Here is a 26499-nt window from a genome sequence, read left to right on the forward strand (position 1 = left end):
TCGTTGACTACTAAAGTAGTTGTCGACGGTTTCATTAGTCGACGTCGGACTAGTCGACTAGTTGTGGCAGTCCTAGTGCGCGATAAGAGAAAGCTCTGTGGGCCACAGACTTTTAATTCCCTCTAGGGACACAAAGTAGTCCTGCGCCCTGAGGCTGGTACGTAGGGTTTGATTAGGTCAGCTAAGTTGGGAGGTGCTAGTCTGTGAATAATTTTATAGGTTAATAGCAGAACCTTCAAATCTGACCTCACAGAGACAGGAAGCCAGTGAAGAGACATCAAAATGTATGTAATGTGGTCGAACTTTCTGCTTCCTGTCAAGAATCTGGCAACAGCATTTTGAACCAGTTGAAAACCCCTAATGCTAGACTATGGTAAACCAGAACATAGAACATTGCAGCAGTCTAATCTAGAACTCAATGTCAAACTCAACATCATAAAAGTTCATCTCTGTTGGGAACTAATATTGATTACACTGCCATCTAATGGTCTCAAAAAAAAAATCGGCAAATGTTTCATGAGGTCTCCTGCAGACATCACTTTACACATAGGGAAAACTTGGGGATTAAGACCTTTGCACAAGGGACATTCTTGTTTGACAGGGAATCAAACAGAGAATCGACTGACCTTCAGGTTGTCACCTCCACAGCTCAACAGGCCGTTTGGTTGTGATCAAATGGTCTGTCTATGGATGAAGATCTCTAACCTAGATGACTATTATGTTGGGTCCTCCTATGTCATAATCACAAAAATAATATTCCTGTTTCCTTTTGATTTTTTCTTTTTTCTTTTTTTTTTTTGAGGTGATGACATGAAATTCACTGAACTCTTTGCTAAAATGATGAATTTAAACAGGAAAAAGGATAAAAGAAATTAAACATATTGTGCAAAATAAAAGGAGAGAGAAAAATGACTCGTACAATTTCTATTTAGGATAATGACTTCTTGTAAGAAGGGCCTCCTAGGAGTCGAACATAAAAAAAAAGAAAAAAAAAAGCAATTGACTTAAATGAGTGGTTCAAGAGTGTGCACACTTGGCAAATTGGGCTTTCGGAACCATAAAATCCATCAGTGCCAGGATGTTAATTTCAAAGGTTGGAACTTCACAGTGATAATGTAAGGGAGATGTGATGAACCAGCTCGATGAACAGCCGATGTTGTGAGGATTCTACATCTTTGTATAAAATATGGATTTATAAACCGTTCTGAGTGATATAAAATCAATCCAGGATCTTATGGCAGTATTTGGCTTTGCTTCAGCTGTTAGAAACTTTATTGTCATGATGACTGATTGCCATCACTTGAACATTGTTTATCATATTCCCCTACCTGACATTACCGATGGAGCATGAACTCATTCTCCACCTCCTTGTGGGTTTTCACTATGTGGGAGGCTTTTTGAAAAATAGTTTTTTGGAAGCAGGCGTCCATCCTTCCATCTTGTGACTAACCGAAACACCAATATCATCACATTTCTTCTGATGCCAGGGTGTCTGTCATCTCTTATCTCTTATTAACTGTCCACTTGCTTCTATTTCCAGTTAAGAGAAAACCTTTTTCAAAACTGCACACAACTCCATCAGGCAGTCCACAAGGACAAAGCTCTAGTTCAGCACTGGTTTAAAATGAGGCAATGGGGACAAGTGCGGTTCCAGGCACTTAACATTAAGGTTAAAGAGTAGGCCTCCTTACTGGGGTTTGTTTTTTCTTGCTGAAAAAGCTAATTTTACATTTTACTCATGGGGCTGAACCTTGATAACACTGAGATGTAGAACTTTACTCACAATGTCATGTTACAGCTGCAAAGATAATTCACCATATTGGCCCTAATATTAGACATTGGTAAAATATTTTCTGAAGACCAAATCTTGTTTCTTACAAAAGAAAACAATTTTATTTCTTATGTTTTTGGATATAACAGCTAAAAGTCTAGTCCGCGATGGAGACCACTCCCTTTTTTTCTGATGCATTTCAAGAAAGAAATATAGTCTTGTATTTGCGCCAAAAGAGTATGTAGTAAAAAACCGCTAACTCAGTATCCACCTGAAGCTACCCAGTTAACACATAGCAGAACATGATATGACTTATGATAACACAGCTGCATAATTTTGGACACTGTTTCATTAACCTCAAGAGGTAAACACACACACTCATCTTCAACTGCTTATCCAAGATTGGATCGCAGGGGCTGGAGCCTATCCCAGGGCTTACTGTATTTTGAAATGAACTGAATTTCGTCTGACACTATTAGATGTTAAAAACTGTGTGCACAAATGGGGCCTTTCTTTTTTGTTTTAGGGCAGACCATTTCCAGCTATATACCAACTAGCCAAGATAGCTAGTTTTGCAAAGCAGTATACAACCCCTGGCAAAAAATTATGGAATCACCGGCCTCGGAGGATGTTCATTCAGTTGTTTAATTTTGTAGAAAAAAAGCAGATCACAGACATGACACAAAACTAAAGTCATTTCAAATGGCAACTTTCTGGCTTTAAGAAACACTATAATGATCAGGAAAAAAATTGTGGCAGTCAGTAACGGTTACTTTTTAGACCAAGCAGAGGGAAAAAAATATAGAATCACTCAATTCTGAGGAAAAAATTATGGAATCATGAAAACAAAAGAACGCTCCAACACATCACTAGTATTTTGTTGCACCATCTCTGGCTGTTATGTGGGCCGCTGAAGAGGAGGTACTGCTGGCCCACCACCACCAGAGGGCGCCCTGCTTGGAGTGCGGGCTCCAAGCACGAGAGGGCGCCAGACCCAGAGGAAGTGACAGCTGTCACTCATCGCACCAGCTGTCACTCATCTACACCAATACATAAGCCGGACTGCAACTCCACCTCCCCGCCGAGAAATCGACTACCAAGAGGTAATTTCTCTGCTGACTGACACTTTGTGTACTAATCTGAACTTCTGTTGCAGCCGTTTTCCTGGAGTGTTGCCTTGTCTGTGGATTGGCGTTTGGTGTGACAGCGACGGCTTCGCCTCACACCCCAACCCAGATAAGTGGTTAATCAGGAGCTGCACGAGTGTGTGATTGGAGGTGGAGGTGCTCCCTCCTAACTGTGTACAGACTGTGGACTACTGAGTGTGCGGACTCACACTCATTCATCTTGTCTCTGCTTTCTGCCAGCAGTACCAGGGTCGACAGCCGAAGACAGGCCACCTGGGGACGCGGGACTTGGCGGCTCCGGTGTTCTTCAGACCGTTGGTGGTGGAAACCGTGTGGGACGCGACTTCTCTCTCGTCGGGGTCTTCTATCTTCGAGCCTGCCCACACGTCACCTGGTGTTAATTGACTTTACAAATTTTGTGTATTTAGTTGTGTGTTGTCACAACATTAAATTGTTACTTTTGGCTTATTCATTGTCCGTTCTTTAGCGCCCCCTGTTGTGGGTCCGTGCTACGACACCTTCCCAACAGGATTTCTCGGCCAATCGTCATGGATTCCGAGGGGCATCAACCCGAGCTTGAACGGCCAATGGAAGAGCCAGGAGCGCAGGCGTCAGCGGGAGGCGTGTTGAGTGAGCTGCAGCAAATCTTAACCGCCTTCACGGCTCGGCTGGATTTAGTGGACGAGCAGAATGTTCTCCTTAACCGGAGGGTGGAGGCTCTCACCGCCAGGGTGGAAGCGCGCGATCAGGGCGCTGCTGCAGCCACTCCTCTTGCTGGTCCTGGGCCTGTAACAGACGTTCCACTGGTCGTTCAATGACCCCCCCCCCCCCCCCCCCCCCACCATCCCTGAAGCATACATAAGCCCTCCGGAACCGTGCGGAGGCTGTGTTGAGACGTGCACAGACTTTCTCATGCAGTGTTCGCTCGTCTTTTCACAGCGTCCTGTCATGTACGAGTCAGACGCCAGCCGGGTGGCTTATGTTATTAGTCTGCTTCGAGGAGAGGCACGCGCCTGGGCTACGGCGCTTTGGGAGCAGAATTCACGGCTCCTAACGTCTTATGCTGAGTTTATACGGGGTTCAAACAAGTTTTGACCATCCCAACAGAGGCGAGACCGCTTCGAGCGTGCTGCTGTCAATGAGACGGGCGCCGCAGCGCAGCCGAGTATGCAGTTGACTTCCGCATCGCGGCAGCGAAGTCCGGTTGGAATAATGTTGCGCTCCACACCGCCTTCGTAAATGGACTGTCTCCGGTCCTGAAGGAGCACCTGCTGGCTAAGGAGGAACCGCGGGATTTTGACGGGCTTGTCGATTTGGTTATATGCTTAGACAACCGTTTGAATGAGCATCGTCGGGAGCGGCCGGGGGGCATGACCGGGCACGAGCCGTCCCTCCTCCTTCCGGTTCCGAAAGGGTGACGTCGTCCCCACGCTTCACTGCCAGAGAGCTCCGTGTGGCTACAGCTCCCCCTGCTGAGGAGGCTATGGACACGAGCAGGGCCAAAATAAAAACAAACATCAGACAAAGGAGGCTGGCCCGCGGGGAATGTTTTGTCTACGGCTCTTGTGAGCATATGCAGAAGGACTGCCCCAAAACGGTCAAACTACAATGCCCGTCCTTAGAAAATGGGCTAAGGGTGGGTCATAACACGCACGCGGGGAAACCCCGCAAATCTGCACGAATCCCAGTAACGATCCTTTGTGGGGATTTAACCCTTCACGCCCCAGCACTGGTAGACACGGGGTCGGAAGGGAATCTGCTGGATAGCGGATGGGCAAAGGAAGTAGGGCTCCCCCTGGTGGCTCTGCCGGCACCGTTGCAGGTGCGAGCACTAGATGGCACCCTGCTTCCATTAATTACACATCAGACACAGCCAGTGACCTTGGTTGTGTCTGGAAATCACAGGGAGGAGATCGTGTTCCATGTAACACCTCCCTGATGGGTGCTGGTTTCTTTTTTGTGGGCAAAAAGGACGGCGGACTCCGTCCATGCATTGATTACAGAGGGCTGAACGAGATCACGGTTCGCAACCGATACCCGTTACCTCTGTTGGATTCAGTGTTCACGCCCCTGCATGGAGCCCAAATTTTCACTAAATTGGATCTTAGAAACGCGTACCACCTGATTCGGATCCGGAAGGGAGACGAATGGAAGACGGCATTTAACACCCCATTAGGTCACTTTGAGTACCTGGTCATGCCGTTCGGCCTCACTAACGCCCCCGCGACGTTCCAAGCTTGGTAAATGACGTCTTGCGGGACTTCCTGCATCGGTTCGTCTTCGTATATCTGGACGATATACTTATCTTTTCCCCGGACCCTGAGACCCATGTCCAGCATGTACGTCAGGTCCTACAGCGGTTGTTGGAGAACCGGCTGTTTGTGAAGGGCGAGAAGTGTGAGTTCCACCGCACTTCTTTGTCCTTCTTGGGGTTCATCATCTCCTCCACTCCGTCGCCCCTGATCCGGCCAAGGTTGCGGCGGTGAGAGATTGGCCCCAACCACCAGCCGCAGGAAATTGCAGCAGTTCCCTCGGCTTTGCAAATTTCTACAGGAGGGTCATTAAAGGCTACAGTCAGGTAGTTAGCCCCCTGACTGCCCTGACCTCCACCAAGGTCCCCTTCACCTGGTTGGATCGGTGCGAAGCCGCGTTCCAGGAGTTGAAACGCCGGTTCTCGACTGCACCAGTTCTGGTGCAGCCTGATCCTGATCACCAGTACATAGTGGAAGTGGACGCCTCTGACTCAGGGATAGGAGCCGTGCTGTCCCAGAGCGTGGAGGATGATAAGGTTCTCCATCCTTGTGCCTATTTTTCCCGCAGGTTGACCCCAGCTGAACAGAACTATGACGTCGGCAATCGGGAGCTCCTCGCGGTGAAGGAGGCTCTTGAAGAGTGGAGACACCTGCTGGAGGGGCATCGTGCCTTTCACGGTTTTCACGGACCATTGGAACCTGGAGTACATCCGGACCGCCAAGCGGCTGAACCCCAGGCAAGCCCGCTGGTCTCTGTTCTTCGGGCGCTTTGACTTCCGGATCACGTACCACCCCGGGACCAAAAACCAAAAATCAGATGCATTGTCCCGGGTGCACGAAGAAGAAGCCAAAGCGGGGCTGTCGAACCCCACCGAGACCATCATCCCCGAGTCCACTGTCGTGGCCTCCCTCACCTGGGACGTGGAGAAGACCGTCCGGGAGGCCCTGGCAAGGAGCCCGGACCCGGGGACCGGCCCCAAGAACAGAATGTACGTCCCACCAGAGGCAAGAGCTGCCGTATTGGACTTCTGTCACGGGTCCAAGCTGTCCTGTCATCCCGGAGTGCGTAGGACCGTGGCAGTAGTCCAGCAGCGCTTCTGGTGGGCGTCCCTGGAAACCGACGTCCGGGACTACGTCCAGGCCTGTACCATCTGCGCCAGGGGCAAGGCAGACCATCGGAGGACCTCGGGACTCCTCCAACCCCTGCCGGTGCCTCATCGCCCCTGGTCTCACATCGGCGTGGACTTCATCACGGGCCTCCCGCCGTCCCAGGGCAACACTGTTATTCTCACGATAGTGGACCAGTTCTCCAAGGCGGCCCACTTCGTGGCTCTCCCGAAGCTCCTGACGGCCCAGGCGATGGCAGACCTCCTGGTCCACCACGTCATGCGGCAAAATGGGATACCATCGGACATTGTATCAGATCTTGGTCCCCAGTTCTCTTCGCAGAGGTGGAAGAGTTTCTGTAAGGAGCTGGGGCCACCGTGAGTCTCTCGTCCGGGTACCACCCCCAGACAAACAGCCAGGCAGAGCGGGCTAACCAGGAGTTGGAACAGGCCCTTCGCTGCGTCACCTCCGCGCACCCGGCGTCCTGGAGTCACCATCTGGCCTGGATCGAGTATGCCCATAACAGCCAAGTCTCGTCTGCTACCGGCCTCTCCCCTTTTGAGGCATGTTTGGGGTACCAGCCCCCATTGTTCCCCTGGTGGAGGGAGAGGTCGGTGTGCCCTCGGTCCAGGCCCACCTCAGGAGGTGCCGCCGGGTGTGGCGGACCGCCCGCTCTGCCCTGTTAAAGGCCCGGACGAGGGCCAAGACCCATGCGGACCGCCGGCGTTCCCCGGCCCCCACATACCAGCCCGGGCAGGAGTGTGGCTCTCGACCAAGGACATCCCTCTTTGTGTTGACTCCCCAAAACTGAAAGACAGGTTCATTGGTCCATTCCGTATCCTCAAGATCATCAACCCGGCCGCAGTGAAGCTCCAACTCCCGGCTTCACTGCGGATTCACCCTGTTTTTCATGTTTCCCGTCTTTAGCCACATCACACCTCGCCTCTCTGTGCTCCGGGAACTACGCCGCCTCCTGCCCGGCTCATCGACGGGGAGCCTGCCTGGACAGTCCACAGGCTCCTGGACGTCCGTCGTAAGGGCCGGGGGTTCCAATATCTGGTGGACTGGGAGGGGTATGGACCTGAAGAACGCTCCTGGGTGAAGAGGAGCTTCATCCTGGACCCGGCCCTCCTGGCCGATTTCTACAAAAGACACCCGGACAAGCCAGGTCGGGCACCAGGAGGCGCCCGTTGAGGGGGGGGTCCTGTTATGTGGGCTGCTGAAGAGGAGGTACTGCTGGCCCACCACCACCAGAGGGCGCCCTGCTTGGAGTGCGGGCTCCAAGCACGAGAGGGCGCCAGACCCAGAGGAAGTGACAGCTGTCACTCATCGCACCAGCTGTCACTCATCTACACCAATACATAAGCCGGACTGCAACTCCACCTCCCCGCCGAGAAATCGACTACCAAGAGGTAATTTCTCTGCTGACTGACACTTTGTGTACTAATCTGAACTTCTGTTGCAGCCGTTTTCCTGGAGTGTTGCCTTGTCTGTGGGATTGGCATTTGGTGTGACAGCGACGGCTTCGCCTCACACCCCAACCCAGATAAGTGGTTAATCAGGAGCTGCACGAGTGTGTGATTGGAGGTGGAGGTGCTCCCTCCTAACTGTGTACAGACTGTGGACTACTGAGTGTGCGGACTCACACTCATTCATCTTGTCTCTGCTTTCTGCCAGCAGTACCAGGGTCGACAGCCGAAGACAGAGGCAACCTGGGGACGCGGGACTTGGCGGCTCCGGTGTTCTTCAGACCATTGGTGGTGGAAGCCGTGTGGGACGCGGCTTCTCTCTCGTCGGGGGTCTTCTATCTTCGAGCCTGCCCACACGTCACCTGGTGTTAATTGACTTTACAAATTTTGTGTATTTAGTTGTGTTGTCACAACATTAAATTGTTACTTTTTGGCTTATTCATTGTCTGTTCTTTAGCGCCCCCTGTTGTGGGTCCGTGCTACGACACCTTCCCAACACTCGCTTTTATAACAGCTTGCAGTTTCTGAGGCATGGACTTAATGAGTGACAAACAGTACTCTTCATCAATCTGGCTCCAACTTTCTCTGATTGCTGTTGCCAGATCAGCTATGCGGGTTGGAGCCTTGTCATGGACCATTTTCTTCAACTTCCACCAAAGATTTTCAATTGGATTAAGATCCAGACTATTTGCAGGCCATGACATTGACCCTATGTGTCTTTTTGCAAGGAATGTTGTCACCGTTTTTGCTCTATGGCAAGATGCATTATCATCTTGAAAAATGATTTCATCATCCCCAAACATCCTTTCAATTGATGGGATAAGAAAAGTGTCCAAAATATCAATGTAAACTTGTGCATTCATTGATGATGTAATGACAGCCATCTCCCCAGTGCCTTTACCTGACATGCAGCCCCATATCATCAATGACTGTGGAAATTTACATGTTCTCTTCAGGCAGTCATCTTTATAAATCTCATTGGAACGGCACCAAACAAAAGTTCCAGCATCATCACCTTGCCCAATGCAGATTCGAGATTCATCACTGAATATGACTTTCATCCAGTCATCCACAGTCCACGATTGCTTTTCCTTAGCCCATTGTAACCTTGTTTTTTTTCTGTTTAGGTGTTAATGATGGCTTTCATTTAGCTTTTCTGTATGTAAATCCCATTTCCTTTAGGTGGTTTCTTACAGTTCGGTCACAGACGTTGACTCCAGTTTCCTCCCATTCGTTCCTCATTTGTTTTGTTGTGCATTTTCGATTTTTGAGACATATTGCTTTAAGTTTTCTGTCTTGACGCTTTGATGTCGTCCTTGGTCTACCAGTATGTTTGCCTTTAACAACCTTCCCATGTTATTTGTATTTGGTCCAGAGTTTAGACACAGCTGACTGTGAACAACCAACATCTTTTGCAACATTGCGTGACGATTTACCCTCTTTTAAGAGTTTGATCATCCTCTCCTTTGTTTCAATTGACATCTCTCGTGTTGGAGCCATGATTCATGTCAGTCCACTTGGTGCAACAGCTCTCCAAGGTGTGATCACTCCTTTTTAGATGCAAACTAACGAGCAGATCTGATTTGATGCAGGTGTTAGTTTTGGGGATGAAAATTTACAGGGTGATTCCATAATTTATTCCTCAGAATTGAGTGAGTCCATATTTTTTTCTCTCTGCTTGGTCTAAAAAAGTAACCATTACTGACTGCCACAATTTTTTTTTCCTGATTTCTTAAAGTGTTTCTTAAAGCCAGAAAGTTGCCATTTGAAATGACTTTAGTTTTGTGTCATGTCTGTGATCTGCTTTTTTTCTACAAAATTAAACAACTGAATGAACATCCTCCGAGGCCGGTGATTCCATAATTTTTGCCAAGGGTTGTATTACCTGTGTCATCCTAGTTAGCTAGCAAGCTAGCTCAGTTAAAACTGGAAGAATTTAACAATTATGTGAATTTTTTTTTTTTTTTTTAACAGAGCAGTGTGGGATTTTATTAAAATAACTGTCACACTGTGACCTAACCTCACAGTCACCATCTTGGACACTGTTCAGTCCCAGGCCATACTCAAATATTAAATGGACGAAATGGGGACTGATAATCATGAAATGTGGGTAAAATGTAATGAAATGGAGCACAGTGAACCAGACTGACTCAAAATTAGTACTTTCATTTAATTGTTTGGCTTTTGTTTTTTATGAGCTGCGCTCAGTACATGTAGTAGGGGCATGTCCGCCATCTGGTGTTCAAGAAATGAAACTTCAGTCAGTGGGTCAGTCTGCTCCATTTCGTAACATTTTACCACGTTTCGTTATTATTGGTCCCCATTTCGCTCCAATTCACTTAAAAATAATTAATAAAAGTACTTAATTGAATCCTATTCAATCATATTTGGAGTCAGTCTGGGTCAGTCTGCCCCACTTTGTTACATTTTACCCCATTTTGTGATTATCAGGCTCCATTTCATTTCATTTCGTATTTTAGTATAGCCATTCTGTCCCCTGAAAATCAGTGACATGATGCAAATTTTTGTGAATGTGATACAGAATAATGTAAATTCACTTCTATGACAGATGACATGTTTCCCTTCATTTTAAAGTTAAATTATTTCTAAAACCTTATGGCGTAAAACAATGACTGCCACATAAGTTAGATAAATCAGGCTTCATGTGCAGATACATGTCATAAATGACACATTTTCACTGTTTTTTATTATATGCAAACTTTACTCTCCACCACATTAAAATTTGTTTTATGATTAAAGCTATGCTAATAAACCTTTGCTGGGGGGTGGGGGGGTGTTGAAGAGCACATGCCTGTTTAACATTACGGTTTTATGACCTCATTTTTATACTCAGCATTTTTCTCCTGTGTTCCCTTTTTGGGGGTCATAAAATTGAGCAAAACTCATAAATGACATGAGGAATCAATATGGCTGACAGAAATGAGGTTATGGGAGACTGTTGGGTGCACTAATTTCTGACCACAGCCTCCGCAGCCCTTTAATTAGTTTATTCGTTTCTAAATGCAGACAGAAGATTTAGGAGCGCTCTCTTTGCTGGCTTCTCTGACCTAAATGGAATAAATTGGACTGGGATTAGTTCTCGGCACAACACTCAGCCTGCAGTTGAAAGGCAAAAAAAAAAAAAAAAAAATCATTCCACCCAAAAAGATTCATTGAAGTCACAGAAGAGAAAAGGATCATTCTGGGAAACTTTCATTTGTTCTAAATCATCCAGCTGGATCGCCACTTGAAAGCAGGTTACTCCCCAGCTGTGGCTGCTACCATTTACAGCTGAGTGGACTGAAACATTACAGATGAAGTGTCTCGTCCAAGGACACAGGAATCGCAACTGAGGCTTGAACCCACATCTGTCTGTTCTCCAATAGTATCCCAGCTCCTTCTGCCATTGGGATAATTTTTCTTCTGCAAACTGAGCTGTGAGGCAGGTCCACTTCCACAGATGCTTCTTTATTTCTGTTCATAATAATGCACCAGCTCCATGCCAAATATTAGCAGAGGGGTTGAACTGAGGTCCCGTTATACTAAAATACTTGTTCATTTCAGCTATTATATAGGTTTTACACTGCAGAGGTTCATGGCATGCCTCACAGATGATGTAGAATGATCTTAAGGAGGGTACACACACGAGAGACTAGTGGAAACTCCTATCAACCATGAGTTGGAAGCTGTCCAGCTCCCATCACAAAAAAATTTGCATTTAAACAGTGGAGAGACAAGCGTGTATATTGCAGCTTTCTCAACCAGCTTAGTTGTATTAGATGGATGAGACAATAGTTTGAGTTTATAATCTTGTACCATTGACAGTGTTGGGAATACTATAATAAATTATATACAAAAAAAAAAAAATTCATTGCATTGAAATTGATATTTCATTGTTGGCAGTCTCTGTGCTACCTGGAATAAGGAAACACTTTTTAATTGTGGCTTACAATCATCATGTAATATTGTTTAATTTTTCTTACATAAAAGATTACTGATTTGAATTGGCCAGAAAATGACTTTTTAATGCCATACAAAAAAGGTTAGCAATGACATCTCAAAATGCACTATTCCTAGGTCATTTTTGCAAGAAGTACCTATCTGCAAAATGTGCCGCCTCCTGAACTCACTCCTAAGCATTCAACACTGCCTTGTTTGTTTGGGAAAACTTTTTGCATTCACCCATGCAATACACTTTTGCACTGGTGTTCACAGTAATTATGTAGAAAGTAATCTGTGATGAATGTTTAACTACAGACATTTTTCTTAAGTACAATTTGTAATCCTTGATGTCATTGGTTTATTATTTGTATATTTTTATAAGTCATTTGATTCCTCTGAAAGATGGCTTTATGTCTTCCATGCAGTTGTTGACTTTTCGTAGTTTCTGCTCAGATTGCAACATTTTCTAAATAGCATAAAGAAAGTGGTCACACCCTAAACCCACTTGTGCCTTGTGTTTTAGACTGTGCCATTCACTGTCAAGATAGGGCCCACGGTCTTGTTGAATATTTGTCATTCGAGAATGTGCAGTTAGAATAGACTAAATATATAATGCTAAAATACTCTCAGCTATATGACCATTTTGGTCTTTATTATTTGCAGTTGTTTAATTATTAAGATCCTATTGTCTTACATACAGTTTGTACATGTTCATTAAAGCCCCTCTGTCAACAAATCAATCAAAAACAATATTTATGTTTTACGAACATCTGCAGGAGTCCTTGCGTTTACATGAGCTTTTGACGAGCGAAAGTTGTGCAAATCAAGGAATACTGGTAGATCATCCTCTGTGCATTTGCTGGTATTGAGACAAATTTAACTCCAGGAACTCTAGGAAGTTAGCTTTGAGTTAGCAAAAGTTAGCATGCAGGCTAACAAAATATCTTGTAAATGACTCTAGAGGTGTTATCAGGATACAAAAACAGCATTTTTAGTTTTAGAAGTGTTTTTCGCCCTAGCTTTTGCATAATGTATGACCAAGAGTATTGTATTTGTATTGTATTTACACACAAATGAAACAGAGTTTTGCAGCTAGCTACCAGCCTGTGACGTCACCATGCTAACGTCCACAAAATGTCTTGTAAATAAGTTCAGAGCTGTTATTAGGTTCCAAAAATGGTGTTTTCAGGTTTAGAAGTGTTTATTTCACTAGCCTTTACATGAGAGATATGTATAAACACACAAAACAAAGCGGTTTTGGAGAGAGGAACCACTGATGTCACGGTACAGCTGTACTCTAATTAGCTGTCACCCGTGCCACTCAAAAACAAAATAGAACAGACTGAAACAGAATCTGACATTTAAACCTCTTAACCCTTTATCTACGGCGATGGCGCCCACGGCATATTTTCCATATGCGTATTTTTTTTACCGTACCTCCGCCATAGTTTGTCCAATCCAAATTATTCAAAGTGCATTGTTAAGCTAACACCAAGGGCTTTCCAATGATATATGGTGTATTACCGTAAACGTAAGCCTGTGATGTCATAACGCAGAGGAAAAACACGGACGTTTCACACTAGTGCGCCGCTGATTCTCATTACCGTAAGTTCTCATGTAAGCCCTCAATCTGAAAAATTTCAACACTGACAGCAAGCCAAGAACCCGTGCTTTCCAACAGTATGCTATATGTGGCATATATTACGGTAAAGTGCATTCTGTGACTTTTGAAATGAGGGAAAAGTATGAAAAAGAGCGCAAAAGTGACAGAAAAGTACAAAGACAGACAGCAAACATACAAGGTCTATTAGAAAAGTATCCAACCTTATTATTTTTTTCAAAAACCATATGGATTTGAATCACGTGTGATTGCATCAGACAAGCTTGAACCCTCATGCGCATGCGTGAGTTTTTCCATGCCTGTTGGTTGCGTCATTCGCCTGTGAGCAGGCTTTGAGTGAGGAGTGGTCCACCCCCTCGGCGGATTTTCATTGTCAGGAAGTGGCGGAATGATTTGGGTTTTTTTGCATCAGAATTTTTTCAGAAACTGTTAGAGACTGGCACCTGGAAACCATTAGAAAAATTTATCTGGCTTTCGGTGAAAATTTTACGGGCTTCACAGAGAATAAGGACTGTTACTACAGCTTTAAAGACGGCTTTAAGGACGCTTGGTGCGCCGCGCTCCGTGCCGCCATCGAGAGCCACAAACCACCGGATCATTTCTAAACGGATGGCTCTGTGGAGCCGGACCGTCGTGTGCACTTTCTCTGGTTATCACAAGAGCTGGACATCAACCATTTTCCGGCAGATTTCACTTTTAACAAGAGATTTTGTCATGGAAAGCCGAGCGGAGGCTTCGCGCGTCACGACCGATTTGCTGATGGAGCGAGACAAAGGAACACCTCCGTTTTGGTCTCACAGGACGGCTTTGAGATGGCGTTCAGACAGCTGTCGGTGGTTTTTCTATCGAGTGATTATCCGAGAAATTGTGGATGTGCCTGGACATGCCAGAACATGTCCCGTGAGGCTTCATCACGGCGTTGCTGTGCGCCATGCGGCACCGCCGCTCCTCTTTCCATGACAAAAACTCCTGTAACAGTGGAATGTGCCGTTCATTTCCAAACTGGACGCTGTGTTTTATCTGGGACGTCATCTGACTAGCACAGGAATTGTGAAAAGACGTGGACATCAGCATTTTTTCAGCACATTGAGACAGACGTGCGGAGGAATTCCACGCGTCGCGGCGTGGCGCATGGCGCAAAGCAACGCCATAATGAAGCCTCACGGGACATGTTCTGGCATGTCCAGGCACATCCACAATTTCTCGGATAATCACTCGATGGAAAAACCACCGACAGCTGTCTGAACGCCATCTCAAAGCCGTCCTGTGACACCAAAACAGAGGTGTTCCTTTGTCTCGCTCCATCAGCAAATCGGTCGTGACGCGCGAAGCCTCCGCTCGGCTTTCCATGACAAAATCTCTTGTTAAAAGTGAAATCTACCGGAAAATGGTTGATGTCCAGCTCTTGTGATAACCAGAGAAAGTGCACACGACGGTCCGGCTCCACAGAGCCATCCGTTTAGAAATGATCCGGTGGTTTGTGGCTCTCGATGGCGGCACGGAGCGCGGCGCGCCGAGCGTCCTTACAGCCGTCCTTAAAGCTGTAGTAACAGTCCTTATTCTCTGTGAAGCCCATAAAATTTTCACCGAAAGCCAGATAAATTTTTCGAATGGTTTCCAGCTGCCAGTCTCTAACAGTTTCTGAAAAAATTCTGATGGAAAAAAGGCCAAATCATTCCGCCATTTCCTGACAATGAAAATCCGCCGAGGGGGTGGACCACTGCTCACTCAAAGCCTGCTCACAGGCGAATGACGCAACCGACAGGTGTGGAAAAACTCACCCATGCGCACGAGGGTTCAAGCTTGTCTGACGCAATCACACGTGATTCAAATCCATATGGTTTTTGAAAAAAATAATAAGGCCGGATACTTTTCTAATAGACCTCGTAAATGTAGTAATTTTTGAGGAAAAGGCAGGGTGTTAGTGTCATTTGTGAAGGTGTGTGTGCGTGTTTGTGTGGGTGTGATGGCTCCATCAGCCACTGCCCGGTGCCAACAAGCAGAAACCCACCTTGCCAGCGATCCACAAAGGGGCGGCGTTCTTGCAAGGTTTGCAAGAGGCCAACCTGCTGGATGTGCAAACTTTGTAAAATTGGCCTCTGTCTTCAGCCAGACAGAAACTGTTACAAACAGTACCACACTGACAATGGACTGATGTAGTTTAGATCTAATTTTGATTCTTGGTTATATATTTGTATATAGTTTGACACTTTATTGTTTTATTCATATTGTATAATTTTGCACAAAATGAGTGATCAAATGAATGATTTATTACACATTTTAATAATACAGATAATAATTGTTATATTTATATAGTTTTGCACTTTGTTTGTTGTTATTCATATTGTTTGGTTCTGCACTTTAAAATTGGTTACTTTTTGCATATTTTCGCCTTGCAAAATGTTTACTTTTGCACTGTTTCTGCACTGTTTCTGAGTTCTAGACACACAAAATTAATTATTTTGATTGTAACCACTTACAGCTTCCTGTTAAAAATGTGAAATCCAAACTTCCTTTACATAACAATCATTTTTCAATTAAAAACTGAAAAAAAAATCAAGTTCGTTTTTTGTTTTTTCTCATTTTAAATGCTAAAACTTACAAATAATGTGTATAAATAGTTAATCAGGTGTAATATAATTGAAATTCAGGTACTCTTGGAAAAGGGTACCAAAGCACACAAACATAGAACATTATTTCTTAATTTTATTGCTATAATAAAAAATTATACCCAATCGTCCATTTATAGCCTCAGTAGGTAAAGGGTTAAAATACCTCTTAAAATATGTCAAGGTTAGTCATCTTTGAACTTGTCCAAGGTCTGTGTCCCAGGAATGTTCCCTGTGAATTTGAAGACTGTGGCAGTAATATGACAGGACTTATGTTGAGCACAGACACAAAAAAGACACAGACGCAAAGCCTTTGCAATACCCGATGGCCATATTTGATGGCCTCGGGTAAAAACAGGCAGCAAAGTGAGGTCAGTGTAGCATTCCACTATTTGGTATTCAACTTTGTGCCCTATGTATAGAGTTGAAATGAAGGTCAAAACAGTTGTGAGGGTCACCCTGATGATCAAGGAATGAAGAGCAGACGCTCGTTGATATCGTTTCCTCTTCAAATAAGGTGCTTGTGGATGAGAGCTGAAAGAGTGACCTGCAATCAGAGTAATTTATGCATGTGGTCGTTTATGAGGTTTTGTTGTTTAAATGGAACAAGCTGGGTAGATATAATACAGACTGAGAGACAGTTACAAATCACAGTCAAGTTTCCAAAACACTGTTTGCAAACTGATCAAAAACATTGGAGGGTTAATATTTTTATATGAAACTGATTGTGAAATATTTATACCACCCTTTCATGCCTAACGACAAATGTGGCTGTTTCATTCTGCTGGGCGTCCTTACATGCAGCATTTCTGTTCAGTTTGAATACTAATGCTCAGTTTGAATACTAATGCATATAAACGTTGCTGCTGATGCCGCAATAGCGGTTTCCTGACCGCTCAGTCTGACATTGTCACATATGCTGTGGTTGCATCTGGTCAGTTGATTGCTGTTCCAGGCCTCGTCAGTCAGCCTTCCACTGCTGCTGTTGTGCATACATTACAGTCAGTTCTTTTCAAGGGGTCAGGGTGCTTTCTGTGTAGGTTCACCATCTCTGAAGGTTGGTGGGCATCCGTGAGTTTCTCTGGCACACAGCTGGCAAATCTGTATCTGTCTCAGGGTAGATAATGGGGAAAAAAATTGGCAGAACAGGATTCCTGCAGGATAAGAGTTGAGAAGCTCTGCTTTAAATAATACCCATCTTTGAACTAGTAAATCTTGTAATTCACAGTGTTATATTTCTATTATTCCTACAATGAGTATTCCGTTTCTGTTGCACATCTGTCCTTGAGGATTTTTTATCCATTGTGAGGATTTTATGTTGTAGCAAATATCAAGCACAATAACATGTTGTAGTTTAGTGTTATGAATTGAAACAAATGGGTGGTATACACATGGTACATAGTCGTAGTCTGTATAAATATTGTTTATGCGGTAGTAACCACTAGAGTAGTAGAAATACATGAACGAATCGCCTGGAAAATGTGAATAAGTGGACCTGCACATGGAGCTTTAAGAATCCTCTGAAAGCTCCATCATGGGACGTTTGTGACTTTTTTTTTGCTGTTTGCACATTTTACGAACAGTGAGATCAAAATGCACAAGAGAACACATTGTGGTCATGTGAACAAGAAGGGAGTGACGACCTTCAGCTGAAACAGAGCTGTGAATCAAAACTAAAATTGGTATTCTGTGATTGTTTCATTGGGTTATTACCGCCGCCGGAGGTTATGTTTTTGGTCGCGATTGTTTGTTGGTTGGATTGTTAGCAGGATTACTCAAAAAAATCCTCAATGGATTTCAGTGAAATTTTTTTACCAGGGGTGTATCTTGGCCTAACTTAGAAGTCATTAGATTTTGGTAATGATCCGGAACACGATCCAGATCCAGTAATTTTTTTTTAAGGATTCTTTATCATTGCAGGACAGGGCCAATGTCAACATTTTTGCCTCTAACTTCATGAAGACGGGTCACAAAGGCTGAACAAAAATTAAGTTACTACACAAGAATAATTTAGCATTTGTTTCTCCTTATTGAATAAACTTATTAGAAAATAAAAAAACTTGTATAGTTCATGCAGTTTCTCTTTATAAATACATTTGCTGAAGATCTAAGGGTTTAACCCTCTGGGGCCGACGCTGTCATATACGATGGCTGAGACCAGGCTTTACTAAATTATAAATAACTTTTTAATGATATGAGATAGAAACCTTTTTTTTTTTTTTGGCTGAAAAGTTAACTCCGCGGACTTTCAAGCCACCGTCCACCATCTTTGTACTCCTCATAGAAGCTGTGTGATGACATGAGCAATGGGAGTGTCCACGGAATTGGTTCACCGTCACATGGTTTTCCAAAATCCAATCGTTTGGCAGATTCACCTCACGTGACACACCAACGATTCTTTTTAGGAGTGATGTTTACTAGTTTATTATAGTTTGCTGTGTGTTTTGAATAAATGTGTGTGGAAAAATTATCCGCTTTACTTTTTCCTTTCTTATTTCTGACTGTAAATCTTTATTACACTTATAAAACACAGCTACAGCATATATGTATTGAAAGTACAGGTTGTCCTGAAAAAAAGACATAAAACTTGATTGTGGGATGCAGGGAGAGCTGTTAACAGCAATAATAAAACATTTATGCCAGGCGAGTGAACTGTCCAAAAATGCCCTCGGACCCCAGAGGGTTAACCACTGAATCTGAAACATGACGGTAGATGCGTGAAACGATGTGGAATAAGTCTCTTTGCCAAAGGGTATTCCATGTGATGTCTGTGACCCTATGGCCTTGGTGGAGGTTTGCGCTCTCAGAGTGCTTCTAGTTTTGTAAAATATAAATAATGTGGACTTGCCACAGCACAAACCTCTTCCTCTTGTCTTTCTGTTGATGCGAAATGTGGCTCTAAATGTGGCACACCTTCTCATTGTTCTGACTCTCTGGGATTAAATTATTTGTGAGTTGTGGCCATCCATCCAGATGTATTTATGGCTCTTCAAAGGAAGAATTTGGGCACTTCTGGTTTTAAGGAAAAAGAAAAAATACAAAGACTAGATCCTTAAAAATACATTAGAAGAGGTAATCTATATATTAAAAACCAAGTGACCTCTGCTGCCGCCAAAATGGAATGTTGATGGGACTAATGTTTTTGGAGAAATTACAGATATTACATAACAATGAATAATGGCCATTGATAATTACATTCTGGACTCCCACGTCATTACAAATCATCACAAGAGCTTTGCATAATTTATTACCAAATGTCAGATACCTATTCATTACCCAATCTAGAGCCCGTGGATCCCCACAGGCAACACGCTAGTATTGTATTATTTTTGCACTGTGCAGACCTGTTCCTGCATGACTGTAAATGAAGCCACTACAGTGAGGCAAATAAGTATCTGATCCACTGTCAATTTTGCAAGTTTTCCCACCTACAAAGAATGGAGAGGTCTGTAATTTTTATCAAATGTACACTTAACCATGAGTGACAGAATCTACAAAACAAAATTCAGAATATCATATTGTTTGATTTGTATTTTCTTCCATGAAATAAGTATTTGATCACCTCCCAACCAGCAAGAACTCTGGCTCTGACAGACCTATTAGTTTTTCTTTAAGAAGCCCTCCTGTTTGGCGCTCTTTACTTGTATTAATTGCACCTGTTTGAACTCGTTATCTGTTTATTAGACACCTATATATTACACATTCACTCAATCACTCTCCAACCTATCCACCATGACACCAGGGACAAAATTGTAGACCTGCACAAGGCTGGGACAGGCTACAGGACAATAGGCAAGCAGCTTAGTGAGAAGGTAACAACTGATGGCGTAATTATTCGAAAATGGAAGAAATAAGATGACCTTTGTTTTTTGTGATGGCTCTCAGTTGTCCAGGTGGTTTCCATAGTAGAGAAGCTGAATCTTTGACTGGACTGGGTTGCAAAAATCTTAGCCAAGAAAATAAATGGTTTGAGAGGGGAGTGAAGGAAGCTTTGTGTGTGAAACAGTTGAAACTCAGCCTTAACCGGGGAGGGGGTCTGAGACACACTTTGTCCCCTGTGTACAATGGGGTACGCAGTTTCAGTCTTTTGTTCATGGTAATGAGTCATTCACGTCATCAGGAGAGTCGTCAGGAGAGACGTCAGTCCCATCGTTAGGAGGGACAGCTGTCCTGTCATTAGGAGGGTGCGAACTACAGCACAATAGGTGCTAATTAGAGCAGTTGTTAGTCACTAGCCAGTAGCAGTCTATTGTTTGATAGGAGAGGTCTGGTTAGGTTTAAAATTCCAGCTTTGATGGCTTCTGTTATTCTTCTCTACAAGAGTCAAGACAGAAGTCAGACTACCAGAGCAAGAAATTTAGCTAAGGAATCTTCTGTGATTAGAAGCAAAACGTCCTTGCGTCAAGCAACCCAGTCCAATCGAAGATTCAAGCTTCTCTTCTAAACAAGATGAATGTCAATCTTCCTCAGTCTGGGGCTCCATGCAAGATCTCCCCTCTTGGGCTAAGGATGATTCTGGTAAAGCCCAGAACTACATGGGAGTGTTGTGTGGGCTGCCAGAAGAGGAGGTACTGCTGGCCCACACCAGAGGGCGCCCTGCCTGAAGTGCGGGCTTCAGGCACGAGAGGGCGCTGCCGCCACGGACACAGCCGGGAGTGACAGCTGTTACTCATTACTTCCTGACAGCTGTCACTCATTCTTCATCATCTCACTCCATAAAACCCAGACGTCATCTCCACCTCATCGCCGAGATATCGTACTTCATTGAAGGTAATATCCTCAGCCGTTTTGTGTTACAATATATCTGTATATTGTGAGTGTTTGCAGGAGTACCGGTTCCTCTTTCTGTGGAAGCTGAGTGAGTGCAGGACGGCACTCTTTTCCCCTGAGGAACTCACTGCGGTACTCATCACATATTGAGTGAGAGGTGGAGGTGGCATTCCCACCGTTGTTGTTACTGGGTGTACACACACCCACACTTGACTGTCTTTGTTCTCGCCAGCAGTACCAGATCCGACAGTCGGAGACGGTGATCACCTGGGAATTCGGGACTTGGCGGCTCCAGTATTCACCAGGTTCGGTGGTGGCGGAAATCGTGTGGTTCCGGCCCTTCTCAGGACAGACGTCTTCTATCCTCGAGCCTGCCCACACGTCACCTTTGTACTTTGACTGTAATCATATTCAGAGATTGTCTGTATATTCGTTGTGCACATTTCACAACATTAAATTGTTACTTTTTGGCTCATCTATTGACCGTTCATTTGTGCCCCCTGTTGTGGGTCCGTGTCACTACACTTTCACAACAGGATATCTCGGCCAGCGTCATGGACTCCGAGGGGCGTCACCCGGCTGTTGAACGACCAATGGGAGAGCAGGGAGCGCAGGCGTCTGCAGGAGGCGTGATTGATGAGCTGCAGCACATTCTCACCGCCTTTACGGCTCGGTTGGATCAAATGACTGAGCAAAACATCCTCCTGAACCGCAGGGTGGAGGCTCTCTCTGCGCAGATGGCGGCAAGCTCAGGGCGCTGCTGCAGCTCGTCCTCCTGTCGAGCCTGTGCAGGATATGAACGTTCCAGTGGTGGTTTAACAACCCCTCCCACCATCCCCTGAAGCATACATAAGCCCTCCTGAGCCGTACGGAGGTTGTGTGGAGACGTGTGCGGACTTTCTTATGCAGTGTTCGCTCGTCTTCGCACAACGTCCTGTCATGTACGCGTCAGATGCTAGTAAAATAGCTTATGTGATTGCTCTGCTTCGGGGTAAGGCACGCGCCTGGGCTACGGCGCTCTGGGAACAGAACTCACGGTTGTTATCAGCATACACTGGGTTTGTGGGGGAGTTCAGAACAGTGTTTGATCACCCTAACAGAGGAGAGACCGCTTCAACTGTGCTGCTGTCAATGAGACAGGGACGCGAGAGCGCAGCCGCTTATGCAGTCAACTTCCGCATCGTGGCTGCGAGGTCCGGCTGGAATAGCGTTGCGCTCCGCGCCGCCTTCATAAACGGACTGTCGTTGGTTCTGAAGGAGCACCTGGTAGCTAAGGAGGAACCGCGGGATTTAGATGGGCTTATCGATCTCGTTATACGGTTAGACAATCGGTTGGAGGAACGCCGTCGGGAGCAAGGCGAAGGACGTGACCGGATACGCGCCGCCCCTCTTCCTTCGGGTTCGAAAAGGGTCCGCCCTCCCCACGCTCCACAGCTGCAGCGCTTTGTGGGGCAACAGCTCCCCCTGCTGACGTTGTTAGGGAAACGCACAGGGCCAAAATGAGGAGGCTGATCCGCGGGGAGTGTTTTCTCTGCAGCTCAAAGGAGCACATACAGAAAAACTGCCCCAAACGGCCAAAACGACAACACTCGCCCTTAGAGACTGGGCTAAGGGGGGGTCAAAACATTCAAGTGAGACACACACAGATTGCCACACGACTCCCAGTCACAATCCTGAGCGGGGATTTAACCCTTCAAGCCCCAGCACTGGTGGACACGGGGTCAGAAGGGAATCTGCTAGACAGCAGATGGGCAAGGGAGGTAGGGCTCCCTCTGGTGGCGCTTCCTTCACCATTGCAGGTGCGGGCACTAGATGGCACCCTCCTCCCTTTACTCACACACAAGACACAACCAGTAACTCTGGTGGTGTCTGGAAACCATCGGGAGGAGATTGAGTTTTTTGTAACTCCTTCTACCTCCCGCGTGATTTTGGGCATCCCATGGATGTTGAAGCACAATCCCCGGATTGATTGGCCGTCTGTGGTGGTGGTTCAGTGGAGCGAAACCTGCCATCAGGTGTGTTTAGGATCCTCGTTCCTCCCGGTTTACAGGCTAAGGAGGAGGTCAAAGTCCCTCCCAATCTGACGGCAGTGCCGGTTGAGTACCACGATCTTGCTGACGTCTTCAGCAAGGATCTGGCACTCACCCTTCCCCTGCACCGTCCGTACGATTGTGCCATTGATTTGGTTCCAGGCGCTGAGTTCCCATCAAGCAGGCTGTACAACCTCTCACGACCTGAGCGCGAATCAATGGAGACCTACATCCGGGACTCATTAGCTGCCGGGCTGATCCGGAACTCCACCTCCCAGATGGGGGCAGGTTTCTTCTTTGTGGGCAAGAAAGATGGCGGACTCCGTCCATGCATTGATTACAGGGGCTGAATGAGATTACGGTTCGCAACCGATACCCGTTGCCATTGTTGGATTCCGTGTTCACCCCCCTGCATGGAGCCAAAATCTTTACTAAGCTGGATCTTAGAAATGCGTATCACCTGGTTCGGATCCGGAAGGGAGACGAATGGAAGACGGCATTTAACACCCCGTTAGGTCACTTTGAGTACCTGGTCATGCCGTTCGGCCTCACCAACGCCCCACGACGTTCTAAGCCTTGGTTAACGACGTCTTGCGGGACTTCCTGCACCGATTCGTCTTCGTATATCTGGACGATATTCTCATCTTTTCTCCGGATCCTGAGACCCATGTCCAGCATGTATGTCAGGTCCTGCAGCGGTTGTTAGAGAACCGACTGTTTGTGAAGGGCGAGAAGTGCGAGTTTCACCGCACGTCTTTGTCCTTCCTGGGGTTTATCATCTCCTCTAACTCCGTCGCCCCTGATCCGGCCAAGGTTGCGGCGGTGAGAGATTGGCCCCAACCAACAAGCTGTAGGAAGCTGCAACAGTTCCTCGGCTTCGCTAATTTCTATAGGAGGTTCATTAAGAGCTACAGTCAGGTAGTTAGCCCCTGACAGCCCTGACCTCTCCAAAAGTCCCCTTCACCTGGTCGGATCGGTGCGAAGCCGCATTCAAGGAGTTGAAACGACGGTTCTCTACTGCGCCAGTTTTTGTGCAGCCCGACCCTAGCCGCCAGTTCATGGTTGAAGTGGACGCCTCTGACTCAGGGATAGGAGCCGTGCTGTCCCAGAGCGGAGAGACTGATAAGGTTCTTCACCCGTGTGCCTACTTTTCACGCAGGTTGACCCCGGCTGAATGGAACTATGACGTCGGCAATCGAGAACTCCTTGCGGTGAAAGAGGCTCTTGAGGAGTGGAGACACCTGTTGGAGGGAGTGTCTGTGCCGTTCACGGTTTTCACTGACCATCGGAACCTGGAGTATATCAGGACCGCCAAGTGGCTGAACCCCAGGCAAGCCCGCTGGTCACTCTTCTTCGGCGTTTTGACTTCCGGATCACCTATCGCCCCGGACCAAGAACCAGAGGTCGGATGCCTTGTCCCGGGTACACGAAGAGGAGGTCAAAACTGCACTGTCGGATCCACCGGAGCCTATCCTGCCGGAGTCCACTATCGTGGCCACCCTCACCTGGGACGTGGAGAAGACCGTCCGGGAGGCCCTGGCACGGAGCCCGGACCCAGGAACAGGTCTGAAGAACCGTTTATACGTCCCACCAGAGGCCAGAGCTGCAGTCTTGGACTTCTGTCACGGTTCCAAGCTCTCCTGTCATCCAGGGGTGCGAAGGACCGTGGCAGTTGTCCGGCAGCGCTTCTGGTGGGCGTCTATGGAGCGCGTCCGGGAGTATATCCAGGCCTGCACCACCTGTGCCAGGTGCAAGGCAGACCATAAAAGGTCCCAAGGACTTCTCCAGCCATTACCGGTGCCTCATCGCCCCTGGTCCCACATCGGCCTGGATTTCGTCATGGGCCTCCCGCCGTCCCAGGGCAACACCACCATCTTCACGATAGTGGACCGATTCTCCAAGGCGGCCCACTTCGTGGCCCTCCCGAAGCTCCCAACAGCCCAGGAGACAGCAACCTCCTGGTCCACCACTCTCCGCTGCAGCAAAGCTGATAGACAATTAGCATAACGTGACAGCTCACTACACAGGTGAGGGACACCAAATCCCAGTCATTACTTCATAAAAGTCACCAAAACCAAATTACCTCAGGAAGTGTGCTGAAGAGCGTGAGACCTCACCCAATCCTCCTTCACAGACTGTGGCGTCAAACCTGGAGCGGTCTCTGCATCCGTGATGGTGAGATTGTTCTCCTGACGTCGATCTCACACGTCTGCTCACAAGGTCGAGTCTCTGGCAATCACACACTGCATTCAAGGTTTAAATGCAGCAATCTCTGATCAAGACAAAATACACCACAGCTGTGAGTCCTGATGACCTGCACGTGAAAACAAGCCTCAGGTGTTCAGGGTGAGGTCCTAATGCTCAGCCACTCAATCCTGAATGCATACCACCTGGTGGGAGAAACAGAAAACAAAACCCAAGCCAGCCAAACACCCCAGCCCACAACAAAAAATATACAGACGTGCAGGAAAACTTTGATATAAACTGAACAGAGCAATGCAGGCTGATTTGGCTCCCCATATATTTTGTATAAATAAATCAGAATAAAATAAGATGTAACTCACTTTGAAATGAATAAAACATATAGCTGCAGCTTATAATAACTTTGAAAAATAACAAAAATCAGCAGCTTGTATTTTTATTCTGACTCCAGTTCATTTTAGAGTGAAGTCATTTTTTTCTCCTCATCAGTCACGTTTTGTGCTTGAACGCTACATTAAGCTTAAGATTGAACAAATAAATACCTTTGGAAAATAACAGCTGTTAAAGTTCATTGTTCTCACCTGCTTTTTGTGATCTGTGCCTGTGAACATCACTGCAGCTTCTCCACAGCAGGCTTTTTTAACCCATGAATGCGTAATTTTTCCTCAGTTCATTTATATATTCTCATTTTTTAAGGATTTTTTTAAGGATATTTGACCGTTTATTTCTTCTCATGATCTCATAAATTCAGTATACGACACGCACATGGTGTGAACAGGACTGTGCCATCAGAAAAACACTGGTAGAGAAAGAGCAGAGAAAAGTAAAGGCAGTTCCGTTTTTTTTTTTTTGTTTTTTTTTACATGTTCACTCGGGTTAAAATCCTCTCTCTGCTCCGCGCTTGCTGTCATGTGCACTGATGGTTCTCAGCAGAATGTAATGTCTCGTGCCTCCGTTCGCAGTCTGCAGCGAGTTGACTCCACGCGTGCGCACACACACACACACACTGACAGCTCCCCCGGTAAACTGCGCATTTTAAACGGCTTTGAACAAGAAGGCCACCGTTTTAATCGGCCGTCTTATCCAAGTTTGAACATTCAATTGACGGCAGGACGGCTCGCTGCCTAAAACTATGAATTGAGAGAAAAACAAAGACTTAAATAAAATAAATGACTCGTTGACTACTAAAGTAGTTGTCGACGGTTTCATTAGTCGACGTCGTGACTAGTCGACTAGTTGTGGCAGTCCTAGTGCGCGATAAGAGAAAGCTCTGTGGGCCACAGACTTTTAATTCCCTCTAGGGACACAAAGTAGTCCTGCGCCCTGAGGCTGGTACGTAGGGTTTGATTAGGTCAGCTAAGTTGGGAGTGCTAGTCTGTGAATAATTTTATAGGTTATAGCAGAACCTTCAAATCTGACCTCACAGAGACAGGAAGCCAGTGAAGAGACATCAAAATGTATGTAATGTGGTCGAACTTTCTGCTTCCTGTCAAGAATCTGGCAACAGCATTTTGAACCAGTTGAAAACCCCTAATGCTAGACTATGGTAAACCAGAACATAGAACATTGCAGCAGTCTAATCTAGAACTCAATGTCAAA

The 26499-nt window shown here is 46.0% G+C and overlaps 1 long non-coding RNA gene across 1 annotated transcript; it reads right to left on the minus strand.

The window, feature by feature from the left end:
* Positions 1 to 292: 292 nt before the first annotated feature.
* LOC117529559 lies at positions 293 to 26499 on the minus strand. The gene is made up of 3 exons (XR_004566038.1): positions 26429 to 26499; positions 22900 to 22902; positions 293 to 414 (listed from the first exon to the last, which is right to left on the minus strand). It is a non-coding gene; the product is annotated as an uncharacterized LOC117529559 (long non-coding RNA).

This window comes from Thalassophryne amazonica, chromosome 17 (genome assembly GCF_902500255.1).
Source record: "Thalassophryne amazonica chromosome 17, fThaAma1.1, whole genome shotgun sequence".
Taxonomy (NCBI): Eukaryota; Metazoa; Chordata; class Actinopteri; order Batrachoidiformes; family Batrachoididae; genus Thalassophryne; species Thalassophryne amazonica.